This window comes from Gallus gallus, chromosome 5, assembly GCF_016699485.2.
Source record: "Gallus gallus isolate bGalGal1 chromosome 5, bGalGal1.mat.broiler.GRCg7b, whole genome shotgun sequence".
NCBI classification, from domain to species: domain Eukaryota; kingdom Metazoa; phylum Chordata; class Aves; order Galliformes; family Phasianidae; genus Gallus; species Gallus gallus.
In genome coordinates, this window is record NC_052536.1 from 50190248 (window position 1) to 50205820 (window position 15573).

The 15573-nt window shown below is 44.1% G+C and overlaps 2 non-coding genes across 2 annotated transcripts; one reads left to right on the forward strand and one right to left on the reverse strand.

The window, feature by feature from the left end:
- Positions 1–7060: 7060 nt before the first annotated feature.
- On the reverse strand, positions 7061–7152 carry MIR203B (microRNA mir-203b). The gene has a single exon (NR_161949.1). It is a non-coding gene; the product is annotated as a microRNA mir-203b (primary transcript).
- On the forward strand, positions 7062–7159 carry MIR203A (microRNA 203a). Its single transcript, NR_031438.1, has one exon. It is a non-coding gene; the product is annotated as a microRNA 203a (primary transcript).
- The last annotated feature ends 8414 nt before the right edge of the window (positions 7160–15573 follow it).

A 15573-nucleotide genomic window follows, 5' to 3' on the forward strand; every position in this document is an offset into this window, starting at 1 on the left:
TTTGGAACAGCTACTAATGTAGAAGGCTTGGAAGATATTTAAAACACCCCACTGAACCATACAAATGAATCTGTGGGACTCAGATGTTGCCATCTTAGATAGTCCATGAGTCAGAATAAAACCTGCTACTACTAGATTTATTATTTGTGCAAAGTGTCTACTTGAAAATTACTTCAGAAACTTAATTATACATACATTTGTTTACCTGTGATCAGCTGAATGAGAAGAGGCAGAAGCCTGCATCTCAAAAAGTGCACCTGAGAAAAGTACCCTGATTCATAGCAGCAAAATGCAATGTCTTGTGTAAACTGCACAGAATAGCTCTCCTTCATTTGTCTTGAGTTGGGAGAATTGATATAAATCCCATGGTCAAAGACTTTGGTACTTGATGTCCAAATCTACATTGACAACTGACCAAAACTGCTGCAGACGTAAGAGAAGCGAATAAAACAAATGGGGAGCACGACTTGTTGCTGGCCCAGCTGGTGAGGAAGAGGCAGTGTCCCTTTCCCCTCACCCAGCCCTGCCAACACAGGCTGGTTGAGACTTGCTCAGCTGGTGCAGATCTTGTGCTCTCCCACTGGCGTCTTCAGAAGCAGCACCTCCCTTGCAGCCGGGATGCTGTGCTCAGAGGGAGGTGGCAGCCAAGCCCTGAGCAGGTGCCAGCCCGCAGCGTCCTGCAGCTCAGCCCAGTTCCAGGAGCAAGCTGATGCCTGGCACCTGGCACAACAAGATTGGAAGAGGCCAAGAGATTAGTCTCTGAATCAATACCACCACAACAAATAACTGTTCTCTCAAGACACGGTATTCTGCAGGCCCTCGTGCCTTCTAGGTGTCAAAACAGGAGCCCTGTATTATTTTCTTGCCCAGAAGAATGCCAGAGCTGCCTGCTAAGTTGTGTATGCAGATTAGTCCCACTAATTACATGTGTATGTGTACAGTGTGTGTGCCACTGTCCCAGATCCTGTTAGGTTCCAGTATGTGGTGTTCACAGACCCTGCTTTTAAGACTTTGCAAGTGAGATTAGGTGAGACTCCATGCAGTAAAGGGTGATAAGAAAGGGAATAAAAGGAATTACAATAATGTTTGTTTTTGTAGGGTAGTTATTTCTACATCCTGATTTCAAATTATTTAACTAATTATTAGCACATAAGAGGAATGTCAGTCCTGGCAATTCAGAAGCAATGGTCATGCATAGCAAAGAGAAGAACGTCAGGATAGAGAAAAAGGAAACATAATGGCAATCTTTTACAGAGGAGTAAGGACAATTAGAACAGAGAGACAGGAATTAATCCTATCATATGTTAGAAGCTGCTGTGTTGGGGAGATTCCCTAATGGCACATGAAGAATTACACTTGTGTCTTTTAGGGTGTTCAAATTCCTTCCTAGATATGTCCTGCTGTGCATCTTTGTGACCAGAGCCCAGTAAAGGGGGGGCTTTGGGTGCAGTAAATTCTTTCTGTGGATCATCTCATTCCTGCTGGAGGGTCAGTCTGGGTGATAACGATATCCCCAGCACCTTCAAGGCAAGGATCCTGCAGAGATCTCTGCTGAATCCAGCAGAGATCCAGGGCTCCAAGGCCAAGATGACTGCCTGTTATCTTTGCTGACTGACAGAACGGGATGTCAAATAAGGCACATTATTTACTTGACCACTTTGACTGAGCTCTTTGCCCACAGTTATGTCACCATTTACCACTGTTGTCTGGAAAGTTCTGCATTCAAGGACATAAAACCAGAAGTATGACAAGTTGCTAAAAATTACCATACTATTTTATACCACTCTGACTCTCCATCTTCAATGGTCTGGACCAGCAAACACTTTAAGAAATCTCAATGGTCAAATCATGAGTAATGATTTCCTGTCTCATGGCTTTATGGAGCAGATCATATCATTCTACTAACTCTGAAAAACTATCTGCAGATCACACAGCGTGGGGGAGTGGCCAATGCACCAGAAGCTCATGCTGCCATTCTGTCAATGTTGGTTGGCATTTTTTGAAAGCCCAGTCCAGACTTTCTGAAGTTTGGTAAGTTATGTAGAGATTATGTATCCAGAGTTGATTTCAAAACAGGACCCAGTGGATTCCATTTCTTATGCATCTTAATAGCTTGGGTACATGGCGAAAGTACTGCTGCAGATCCAACGTTTCCAGTGGAAGGTCACAGTACAGTGTGACTACAAAAGTACTCCCTCATCATTTACAACATGCTCTTCCTGATGTTTTTTAGAGCTTCTATGATAAAGTTGGAAGTTCTCCCCATTATCAATCTCTCATTGAAGAAGCCGACTCATCCCATGGGGCGCATCCACTTGACAGCTCACAAACCATCTCTGCAGCACGAGGACTGTCGTTCACCCTTTTTTTGTTGGTTTAATTTTGTTTGTTTTAAAACTGCTGATGTACAGGTACTTGTACCCCGATAAAGCCTGTGAGTGCACAAAGTTCTGTTGTTGCCTTACTCTGGACTGGTTATTAAAAGAACTGACATGTTTAACAATACAATCAAAGATTTGAAATAGGAAATGGAAAATGTCTGCTATTACTCAATGCTAAGTGTTGTGCTACTGCATACAGACAAAGCATGACTTGAAAAATTCTCCCTAAGAAGGAAAGAGTATTAATTAATTTGTACTCCATAATTTACAGATTTAGCTGCTGGAATGGAGTGAACAATACATTAAATCAGAGCAAGAAAAATGGTGACGTGCAGTATTATGCACCAAATTGATACGTGGCCTCTGTAGTGCCCAGGGATGATGAACTGTTTAGACAGAGCACGTGACCTACAAGCCCCTCTCCCACTAAACTGGTAATTTTGAGATTAACCAAAATTTTGTGCATAAAAATGGTGAATTCTTCACTGCTATCCATACTTTAATTTCTATCATGTCTTTATCAGTTTAAGTACTGAATGGCAACCCCCAGCAATCTTTCTAGAAGTTCTAGGATGAAAAAAGAACATCCCAACCCATCTTCTTTCTCTTTAAATTACTTATTGTTATTTAGGCAATAATATGAAAATACTTCCCATTCATGAGGAAGCATTAGGCTCTCTCTCAAGGTGCTTATTATCGCAAAGCAGGTTACTATTAAGCTGTTATTATGCTTACATGTGACACATAGTGGGCTGCTATATTGGCAAATGAGTTTGAGTCAACTCAAGTAAACAAGAAGTTGCCCCATCAGTGCTTGCTATGAACATATGGAACGGTGATTTCCCAGGGTGAAAGAAAATCTACTTGCGTGGTTTTTGGTCTGTTTCCCAAGAATACGACAGGTATTTTACAGCACATGTCAGACTCCAAATCTTTGCTTAAGAAACTTGCAACCTAATTTTAGGCAAGCAATAATGAGCAAGAATAGTGAATCAGTGGGGAAATGTTGAGGACGGGGAAAAACAATAGTAAGCTCTGAATCCAGGCTAGTTTGCATGCTGGATCCATTCTGAGTTTAGAATTGTCAGCTAAAACACGTTGTAGTACAAGGAATAGTACTGTATGTTGTTCCACACCCTTCCACGATATTATCTGCCAAAATACAGTATTGGCAGGAAAGTGTTGGGACCTTATGCCAAGGAGCATGGGGATACTGATGGAAAATAATGATATCACCTTCCAGTCATCTGTCATAACGTCACATAATCTTTCACTATCAGAATATGCAAGATCTTATGCCTTCCATATTTACCATGCAATCAGCACATCCTTTTATGTCTTCCATAAGCTTACCTTACATCTTTGCTTTCTCGTAGGCCAGCTGTTTGTTTCTTACAGTTATCCCTGGCATTAAGTCTTCATTTGTGCTGTTCCTTTGTGTGACACTATCAGCTGATTAGTACTTGTTTCCTCACACAAGCAAACTCCACCTGCTATATAAGACCATCATGTTCCATGCTACAGTGTGTTGTTTCTCCAATGCAATCAGACAGGTCTCAATGTCTAGCAGGATGAGTCCCCACTAGCAGATAGCATAGCCCTATTTATTGGGTTTGTGCCCCTGCGTGGCAAACTCAATGGGTGACATGCTGCTTTTTTAACAAGGCCATTTGTTGCACCATGGTCCATTACAAACCAAGCACATAACTACTGTGGTCATATATATGCAGCTGAAAAGAGTAGGATATAAATGATATCTAGTTCAACCACCAGTAGAAATACAGGCTAATTACTGTTCCTTTTCATACAACTTAAATTTCCCCTCTATCCAGTTTTGGAACCAATCCTACTATTTTAATGCCTCAATCACCTTTCATACCTTCACAGAAGAATAACAATTAATACATGGCTTATCCCTTGTGTAGTGCTTGTCAGTCCATTTCTACTGTTAGGTACCTCTACTCTCCTACCTTTTAAAACCTTCATTCTGTTCTGTGATACTGCCCAAGAGAGGTAACAGGATGTTAGCCAGTAAAATTCATCCTAGCCACCCCTAACACATCTACCAAGTACGAGACCTGTGCCATCTTTTACTGTGTTCTTCCCTGAAAATAAAAACACAAACAACAACCTTAAACGTTTGATCAGTAAAACCACCAATACATACTAAAAAACACAAAGAAAAACATGACTCATCCTGCCTTAACCCAGTACGAGTTCTTGTACCTCAGCTTCCACTGGCTGCCCCAGGCAATTCCCCTCTTAGGACTCAGAGCCCTTCTTCAGGGCCAACAGCAAAACATGTCTGAACCTGGATCAGACCTGCAGTGGGGTCAGCGGGTGGTGTTACATCTCACCATCACAGCAGTGGGTTCTGACTGGTTTTGTCTGGAAAGGGCTTTTACAGTATGGGCAGTAGGGTTATTATTTAGCTGAGTGGTATTGTAGAGTCATGGGTGTGGGTGTGTGTTTGTGTTTGTTAGGGGTGGATGAGAGTTGGCAGTAGTTAGCAAGGAAATATATATAGAAAACAGCCAGTATGATCATGGTGTGCATGGTGTGTGCATCACGGGTAAGAGAAGACCTCGGACACTTGTAAAACAAGGGACTCTTCTCACAGAGGAGCAGCCTTACTTCTACTGCTGTCAGCAACATATGGTTCCTTTGAATTAACACAGAAACACTACGTATTCCTCTATATTAGGCAGGCAAAAATAATTTTGTGGGAACGCAAGGGTTCAGAAAAGCTGTAAGGATCGTACTCTCTAGGAAAAAAAAGGCACAAAATGAACTTCTGGGTTTGAGTCTGAGAGAGCGGAGAAGAGCAGGAGCTGGTTTTACCAAAGCGAACTGAAACGCCTCCAGCCTAGATTTGGGGAGTTTGCATAGGCTCCTGGAGCAACCTGTCTGCTCCTGCTCTGGTGGGAGTGCCTCAATCACATGCACTGGAGTCCCTCGCTGCTCTGCAATGCCTGTTCTTATGGGCATTTCCTCCAGGACTGGCTTGAGTTGCCTATATATTTATAAAGAGCCAAAGATCATAGGATCTGGAGTGCCAGAATTCATACACAGCACATATACAGCTCTTTAAACATGCAAAACACTCTATTAACATGAGTGAAGCCTCATAAGATGAGGCAGGTACGCATTATCTCTCCTCCTCAAGGTGTGGCGAAGTGACTTGGTGAAGGCCTGAGGCTGAGTCGCTGGCAGAGCAGGGCCGACTATCCACAACTTTCCTACACCACACAGGCTGCCCCGTCCCAGCACGGCAAAGCGTGAAGGCCTTCCCGCCCAGCCCAGCAGCAGGGCTCCGAAAGCCCAGTGGGTTGTGTTTCATTCTTCTCCTATAGACAAAGAGGGTGAAATATTAATGGAAGAAAGTCAAAATTCAGAGAAAGTGACTCCCGGCAAGCGGCCTGATTTCTGGAAGTTCATGAAATCATACAATTGTTTGAGTTGGAAGGGACCCCTAAAGGCCATCCAGTCCAACCTCCGTGCAATAAGCAGGGACTCCCACGGCTCCAACAGGTGCTCAGAGCCCCGTCCAGCCTGACCTTGGCTGTCTCTAAGGACAGGGCACCCACCACATCTCTGGGCAACCTGTGCCAGTGCCTCACCGCCCTTATTGAAAGAAGCTTTTCCCTCGGATCCAAAAAGCCCCAGCAGTGGGGCTGGGGGGAAGATGGGGCACAGCCAGCCCTGCTCCCACAGCACGGACCACTTCATGGCATTCATGAGAAAAAAAAACCCATGCTCAGCAACGTGGGGATCGCACCAAGCCTGGGGATTTTTGTACGGGAGGGCAGGGCAGCAGGCCATACGGGGAGGCACGGGGCCTTTCTAAAAGCAGGCAGCCCCCCACCCCACCCCACCCCATATTTGCTGAGGGGAAGGCGCCGAGCGGTGCCTCAACAACAACAAAAATCCCCCAGCGAACACGACGGGCCGGTTTAGGGCTTTATGATGATTCTTTTTTTCAATCCCATTTGTGTGAGGCTGGCAGCCAGGCGGGGGGAAGCCGGGAGGGCGCCGAGGGCAGGCGGCAGCCGCTGTGAGGAGGGCGCTGGGTGGAGTCTGCTCCGCGCTCCCGCAGCCGCCACCTCCAGCTCAGGCGAAACCTGTTGAGCGGTTCCCCCCGGTGACAGGGAGGAGGGCGGGAGGAAACGCCGAACAGGTTTGTCCTTTCTTCCCTGCTGACGTCGGGCTGCCCCAGATGATGATGATGGCTCGAAACAAAACCACCCCGTCAGGGAGAAGGCAGCCTGGAAAAACTGGTCCCGGCAGGGGCGAGGGCTGCATTCCTGGCCGCCGCGGCAGGGGACGGCTCGTGCCCGCGCGGGTATAAAAGCGTGCCCCGCACGCTGAGCCCGACACTGGGGCGGGTGGCGGAGAGAGCGGCTCCGAGCTGAGAAGAATGGCTTTTTTTTCTTCTTCTTCTTTTTTTTTTTCTTCTTCTTTATAAAAGTTTTGCTGTTGTTGTTATTCCTTCCAAGCCCCAGCGCGAGGACGTTGGCCAGGAGTAAGTGGCAGCGCTGTGCGAGGAGCGGGGGGTCCGGGTGCTCTCCAGCCCGACTGCCCCGTGTGTTTTGTCTCGTCCCCAGGTCCGCCGCGGCGAGAGGAAGAGCCAAGGCCGGCTGTTAGGAGCCAGGGGGAAGCGCGTCCCCCGCCCCGCGCCTCCTCAGCCTCCTTGGTGCAGTGGTTCTTAACAGTTCAACAGTTCTCTATCATAATTGTGAAATGTTTAGGACCACTTGACCAGCGAGGCCCGGGCATCGGGCGGCCGACGGAGAGCTGCAGCGCCGCGGGCCGGCGGTGGGGACGGGGCTGAGCCCCGCGGGAGGCTGCGGCTCATGGGGGGGCTGCGGGGACAGGAGGTGAAGGGACAGTACGTGTGGTACCCGTGGGGGTACTGAGAGGGGAAAAAAATAGGCTTGTAGTGCGCGAATCGAGGGCTGTAATGCCTTTAAAGGAGCAGGTAGGATCAGTCTGGCTCTGTGGGAGGCGTTATGCTATGTTTAATGTATAACCATTTGTTCTTTTTATTTTTACCCATACATCCAAACTTAAAGGAAAACTCATATTGGCTTTGACCATCAGCGTTGCATTTCAGAGGTTTACCACCTCTTCACTGGTGGTGTATGTAATCAACGTTGGCACTTCTTATATGCAAGTGTTTCTTTTTCCTTTTTCTCAATACCCTTTTATCAGGAGCAGTGCAAAGCCGAAGCTGTGGTGCTTTGTGCTGTATTTCCCATGTACGTTTTTACTGCAGGCAGTTAAAGGATTATCCAGACCTTCATCAGAACAACTTCGGTGGGTTTATATTTTTAAGGCTGTTGCCTTGATGGTCTGATCAAAAGCTGCGGGCTTATCCAAGCCTGATGGACCTCCGATAAAAGTGGGTCTTTCAGAACACAGTTGAAGAACTTTGAGTTTTTAAAAAGGAATCTGGAAACAATGGTTTTACCAACAGTTTGTTTTCCTTTTAGAAGGATGACTTTGAAAAGTTTTTCCTATTTCTTATTCTTCTCACGCTTGCCCCACGAGCCAAATAGAACTGGAAGCATGTTTGGTTTTTTTTTGTTTTGTTTTGTTTTTAACCGTACATCTAAATAAAATGGTCCACAGACTAATTCATGAAGTAGAATTTCACTGCTTTAAACGTAACCTAAGAAATGTAGTGAGCTTGCCTATGTGTATCTCTTAAGCCTTGAGTGTACCTAAGCCTTAAATGTACGTAGTCTTGCCATCACTTCTGTTTTCTTCAAAAATACACTGTTTGGCATGAAATCGCCAATTGGCACAGGAGTGTAATAGCAGATGATTCTGGTCACGCTGAAGTCAAGAGTTCTGGTGTTGCCTGCAGTAGAGTTGTGATCTTCAGAGGAGGAGCTCCCAGGAGAAGCTGAAATATTTAAGTAGTAGGCAAACCTGGTACGTAGAAGTGCTTCTCAGGGACAGTTTAGGCAAGGCGTGATTCTTTTTTTTAACCTACTGCTGTAACTCAGAACAAGTTAGGCAAGGTTAATTACAGTGTAATAGAGTTTAATTTAGCTGGGAATGAGGGTATGGTGGCTGCTAGCAGTGTTTCTCAAACTGTGAGGCTGGCCTCCTTAGGCAAGCTTACACAAGCCCAAGGCAAATGGAAAAACACATTTTTGTCTGGGACTTGGCAAAGGTAGAACCCCCACATCTATTAATGATGATTCCTCATTTGCCAAGGCAAAAATTGAAATGTTCTCCCAAGGAAAAGATTAATGACCTGTCCCACTTAAGGGTCGGATGATTCAATACCATTCTGTCTCAGTTCTAATATATGGCACTCATTATCACAGTCTCTGAGCACCTCCCAAATATTTAAAAAGAAATAACACTAGTGTTCTGTACACACAGTTCTCATTAAATTCAGTGGGTGTTGTGAATGTTTAAACACAGCAAAGCAGAGCCCTGAAGAGTTGGAAATAGACTTGCAAAACACGCTGTGGGTTTGATCCACAGCTGGCTTGAATCGGCCCAACTCTGTTAACTCGAGGGGAGTTGCACTCATTTACATCAGCTGGGGTTTGACCCATTGCTTTTCTTCCCGGTGCCACCTCCAGCTGATAAGCCTGATCCTCCCATCTGGCTCTATCCAAACTTGTTGCTGATTTCAGTGGCAGTGTGAGCTGTTTAAGGGAGGGTTTCCTGCTTCCAAGGTGTTATCATTGCTCTTCATAGCGTGGTTTGAGATGATGTAAGTAGTGGCTTTTTCCCTCTGAGTCCAGTGTGCCCCTAAAAAGTTTAAGATCTCTCTGATATGGGTAAGAAAAGCATTTCTCTTTTGTTCAAGAATGGCCTCAGTAACTCTGAAAGAACAAACCTGGTGGGGAGGTTCTGCTTAGGTGGAGCAAAGAGCTGAATGTTCCTGCAGTGAGTTTGTCTGTGTCATGGTGAAGCTATATTGTGCTTGTATAGAAACTGATGCTTTGTTATAACCCTCCTATGAAATCAGAGAGCGTCACAACATTTCTGAAGCATCTCTTCGTGTGCTTTTTTTTTTTTTTCCAGTGACGTTTTAAAGGTATAGAATAAGGTTGACTTCTAACCATTGTTTTTCCTCTCTCAGACTGGGTGAACTCCTGATGACAAAGCTTGTAGTTTTCATAAGCTGGCAGTAAGCCATGTCCATGAACAAACAAACAAAAATCCCCAACAAATATGCACTGAAAACCTCTGGGCAAACAGCCTTTCCTTGTGATATTGTCTAAGCGAAGCAAAAGCCTGAGGGTGTGAAGGGAGGAGACTTCTGCCAAACTTAGTCAAATGTTGCCCCGCAGTTGCAGAGCACGTCTTTAGCTCTTACTATTAACATTGCAGACAGCATTTAAGTTTCTTATCACTAGAATCTTGGCCTTCGTATAATAACACTTAATTTTTCTGCTCCCTTTAAAAATGAGTAGCAAAGGTATTTTATGGTCAGACTGGAAGCAGGGGTGAGTTAAACCTTTTGGTCCCCTGGTCGAAGGAGCCAGTCTCCTGTGTGCTGTGCCCAAGAGCAGGAAGCAGCAGAGCATTCCTCCCTCCCCACCCTTTTCTGTAGGCTGCTTCATGCTCTGGCAGCGCCTTCCAGCTTCAGCACACACACGCGAGTGTGTTGGATGTGCTGCTGATTGGTCAGAGAGCCGGGTGGCAACACCTCGTGAGAGATGCATTCAAATCAAATTCACATTTGAAATGGCAAAGTTGTGTTCAGCTTTGCTCTTTCTGTGTCATCTACTGGAGAACACCTCTCTGTGTAGGAGTGATACAGGTTTTGGTGCTGCTGAGTAATAATGGAATTGGGGCACCCTGGGTATCGGGCTGAAGTTCTTGTTCTTGATCAACAGGCGTTTCTCTAGAAGACCTTAATGGTAACAGCCTAAGAGCTGTTTTGTGAAAAGCTAGTAACAAAAAAGGAAAGAATTCTAGGTGCCAGTCTTCAGCATTTTCAGGTTCTTGTTCAGCTTTTGGGATGGTGTTTGCAATGGTATTTGCACAATTTCCATGTTGGGAAACCAGATATTGAGGCATGTCCAAAGGAGGGTAACAAAGCTGGTGAAGGGTCTGGAACACGTTATGGGGAGGGGCTGAATGAACTTGTTTAGTCTGGAGAAGAGGAGGCTAAGGGGAAACATTACTGTGCTCTACAGGTCCCTGAAAGGACGTTGTGGTGAGGTGGGGGTTGGCTTCTTCTCCTAGGTAACAGTAAGAGGATGAAAGGCAATGGCTTTAAGTTGCACCAGAGGACGTTCAGGTTGGTTATTAGGAAACATTTATTCTCAGAATGAGTGGTGAGGTGGTACAGGCTGCCCAGGGAGGTGGCGATGTCATCAACCCTGGAGGTCTTCAAGAAAAGGGTAGATTGTAGCACTGAGTGACGTGGTCTAGGGCAGTCACAGGCATGAGTTGATGGTTGGACTGGACGATCTTAGGAGTCTTTCCAACCTTAATGCTTCTGTGATTCACTGCCAGCAGAAGAAACATGTAGACCTGATCTGACTAAACTTGAGTGACTGGAGGGGAGGAGGAGATTAACCCATCCCGTAGCTGTGAATCAATGGCCATGCTTTCAGCCTGTGTAAAATTGGTGTATGGTCATTCATCTCTCTGTAACTATACCAGCTTACCCCAATGAGGAAATCGTTTCTCCTTACTACTGGGTTTTTACTCAGAACTGATGATGGAGAATTGCAGATAATTTTTGAAAAATGTTTTTTCCAAATACAGTTAATTGTCCATATCAGCAGTAATGACATCTCTGTGAGATAAATGAGGTGACGAAGTCTCTGCTTTATTACTATGAAGAAATGATTTTTTGCTAGTTGGTTTGTTTCTGATTCCCTTTCCTTTCCTTGGCAAAAGTTTAGGAGAACCCATAATTTCAGAATGTGCATGACTTTCATTGTAAAACTTCACAATTTCCAGCAGTTCATACTGGTAGCTGGTGAGTGCTGATGATCATTTCACCAACTGGTATTTATTCTGTTTCTATCTGACAGACTGGTTATTTGCATCTCCCCTTAGCTTACATGGTTTCATATAATCTTTTTGGTGTTCTTAGCCCTAGTGCTCAGATAATATTTTTACTGGTATCTGAGAGTACTGGTAAAGGTGCAAGTAAAAGTCTTTTGGGAGCACTATTTTCTACAGGCATGTCCAGAAAGCTTGTTACTTCTACTGTTTGATCATGTTTCTTCCCTCATTTTTGTGTGTGTTGAATTTGGGTCTCAGGGCGAGGGTGTAATGGCATTTGAAGTTGGGGCAGCAACCTTCTGATTTACCTTTTATGGGGCACTTGAATAGGATTCACCTGACCAGATGTAAATGAAATACCTAGTTTTCTGTACTAGCTTCGTGGTTAGTGAAGACAAACAGGCACTCTCAAGCATCTCACCATCTTGATGTGGGTGGCTGAAGGCAGAATAATTCCACCCTAGAAGTACACATTTCTCACAGCTTGCTGTGAAGTGGTGCAACATCGCTAAATTGACCATAGACTTCTCCTTTGTGGGTTATAGTGACTTGAACCCCTCCTGAGTCTCCCTGCAGTCCTGGTTCTGTAAAGAGCTGCTCAGCTTCTTGAGTTAGATGCATGCTCCTCCACTGCCAGTTTTATTTGATTTATCTTTTTTCTTGCTTCCTGGATTGCAGCGGGAGGCATTTTTAGATCAACGGGCACTAAAATTAGAAATAACTCAGTGACACTTTTATAGTAGCTGCATGCAGGAGTGCTTGTTCTGTAGTAGTTTAACCTTCACGCTATCATAAAACAGCTGTAGAGTTGGTTTTGGTGTCAGGATGAAATAAATTTATAATAACGTTTAGTTACCACATCTCATGAGTTTTACACAGCAATTTTTGCCAATAGGGTGTTGGGTTTTTTTTTTTTTTGCCTGACTTCATAAGAAATCAGAACCAAGAGAACTGACTCAAACCAAAAGTCTGTACTGTTCTTTTTTTTTTTTTTTTAGGTTTTTTTTTGTTTTGTTTTGTTTTTTTAGTTTTGGTGAGAATGGTGATTGAAGTTGAAAGGGACCTCTGGGGCATTCTTCTAGTCCAACCCCTGCTCAAGCAGGGCCATCCGGAGCAGGTTTTGTCAGGAACACTGTGTATAGTTGATCTGGATTAACATATGACATGTAGTATATAAAGTACTTGTTTATGCAGGCAGTTTTAATCTGGTGTAATGAATGTATCAGATTTCCTGGGTCATACAGCCTTGCGACCCTTCTGAATCTGTTCAATGTTGATGGCTCTGGAAGCTCTATCCCAAATCCCTTCTTAGTTGCTTCCTTGTTAGCCTGTTTTGCTAGATTTTTTTTTTCTCCTTAAATATTCATCTTCAAGATTTGTGTGACTGACTTAAACATAACTGTAAATCTTAAGACAGTTACTAGCTCTCATTGTGGTAGAAGGGCTTGGAATAGTAATCTGATGGCACCAGCAGTGCTCAGAAACTGGTAAACAAATGGAATCAAAGCCCTTTTTTCTTTTCCTCTTGTGATTTTTGTTGTAGGGTGGGGATGAGTAATTCATTATGCCTCCTTATTTTCTTAATGCTTGAAATCGGCAATATTGCATTGTAATAAACCAGTAAAGATGTTCTCCATTAATATGACATCCAGATAGAAAGCCAAGTCTTTTCTCTTTCACGTGGGCATAAGACCAGAGAAACTCCAATTTATTTGTTTACAAGGGTGGAATAGAATAAGCAAATAGAAGCTACTTATACTGCTACAGTGATCTGTGCCTTTGCCACTTCAGGTGAAACCAGAGATTTCCCAATCCCAAATGCTGTCTGGCCTAACCCATGCGTTGTTAATCTTATTTCCAGGTCAGAAGGCTTGTGAAACTGCACTGGTATATGGAAAAAAACTACTTTTGGTAAGCTGTTGAGAAGGCAGTTTGAGTTATGGAAGGAAGAGGTCTGAAAAGTGGCTCCCTGATCTAAAAGATGCCTCTGTTGCTTAGGGAGGGAGAATTCACAAACATGTGATTCCAGGCAAGGGCAAATCTGGAATAATCAGAAGAGGATCTTTGCATGCAGTCTTTCCCTGTGCAGTGTCTCTTATCTCCCTGTTGATGGACAGGGATCTAAATGATGATTTAGTAACAGAAAGAGAATGTCAAACATATTCCAGTATGTTCCTTCCACTCACTGCAGTGTGTTTGTGAACTCACCTTGCCAGGATGTATTCACCCTGAACATTTTCACGGGCTGATGTGGGTTTGGCAACCATGCACATTTCTTTGAGGACTGCTGTTGTCTTCATACCTCTACAGTGCACCCACAGATCCTGAAGGTTGAGGTGGTGGCAGTGCAGGCTCCATCTAATTAGATTCAGATGTAGAATTGTAAAAGACAGTTTTGTGCTCATGTCAAATTAAAGAATAGTGCTTTATTGTTTTCACAGACTCAAAGTTTGTGAGAACAGAAGAGGATATTCACATGACACTAATTTTAGGCAGCATTTGTGAGAGGCTTATCTTTCAGGCATCTCCAGAGAGAGGACAGAGAACTAGTGAGGGCAGTATCTCTCTTGCTGTAGAGGGAGTGTAGAGGACAGGCTTACAGTAAGTGCAAATCTGTAGGCACCATGAATGCTTTTGGATAAGCTAGTTTTCCCTCTTGCATAACACATCTAATAGGATGTCCCTGGCATATTTATGGTTTGGAGTGGAACACATCTTTTACAAAGACATGTGGTTCAATTGAAAATAATAAGGCAATTTCCAGAGACTCTAAAATAAACAGGAGATTCATCACATATAATAATGTTGTTTGCATCTCCCCTCCCTATTTTTCTTTTCCTAGTAAATACAAACATATTTTTCCTGGTTTTAAAGAAAAAAAGAGTGACCATACTGTTTTAAAAATAGGCACTGAATTTTTATGTATGTGCAAACTGTGTATTAAACACCTAATATTCCAGAAGAGGCCACTGTCTTGCAGAGTCATGCCTTTCCAGCCTCATAGTAAACTTAGCTCCGCAATCTGAATCTAAACTGAACTGTAAGTGGTCTAGATAGTCAACATGCAAGATACTGCGTCTTTCAGCCAGTTGGCATCCAGGAACATGGATGTGTTGCCACTTGCAGTGTAGTACTCATCATAAGTCTGATCTGGTGTAAGTTTGACCAGATTCACAACCATGTGGTTGTGAATTAGACTCTAAACCTGGCAGTTCGGCTCTTTCAATCAAGTGTGTTCAATCACTGTGTTTCCCAGTTGAGTGGCTGCTTTTTAAATGACGTGGAAGCTCTCCTCTTTGCAAAAATAAGTTTAAGTGGCATAGATGAGGACTTTTCTGATGCCGTCACCATCCATGTGGCTGTGTAGTTAGTTGACTTCAGAGTCTGGAGTGAGTATATGAAGCCTTGTATAAGCTGGGGTTATTCTTGACTGCATTCCTGACTGGAAACTGAGAAAGGCCCATTAAGAAACTAAGAATAGGCTTTTGTGGGGCAGGAATGGCTGCTCTGCCTCCAGAGGAGTTGGGGCTCTTGCTGTTCATGACATGGAGAAATGGGGGCTCGGCAATTAGAATATCCTGCTGCATGACCAGCCTGGTGAAGAGCTGGCATAGGAGAACTGGCAGCCAATGCATTGTGCCATCTTCTTGCCTATGTTTATAAAATCTTGTTCCACTCTGACCTCTTCCTTCTGTCCTACCTGCCAGAAGGATCAACAGAAGAGGTAAATAACCTTTGATACTTAAAGCTTTTGCTTGTTTTTCCAGGTATGTCCCAGTAAAGGTTTAGTTAGCAAGATCAGTGGATCAGGAAGATTGTCCCTCCCAGTTACTGTTTCTTCTTCTGATTTTTCTGAATTCTTCCCTCCCCCACTGGCAACAAGTTTTTCCTTTGTTTGAATGATCAATTCACATCTGGTATGTGATGGAATGTTTTGGCCTGGTGTGTTCAGCAGAGCTGGCTTGGATCTTCTAAGCTATTCAGTGTGATTCATTGTCCTACAGATAATGACATGGGCCAGGTGCCTTCTGCCATTACAAGGAAGCATACTGGGGACTCCAGTTTGCTGTCCCTACCATTATGGGGGAGATGTGCCTGTATGAGAGGACAACCTTTTAGCAGGGTCAGGAGCCTCCAGCTTGGCTTTCTAGAACTCTGGTAAAGGCAGTAGAGGCCCTGGAGCTCATGATCTTTTTGC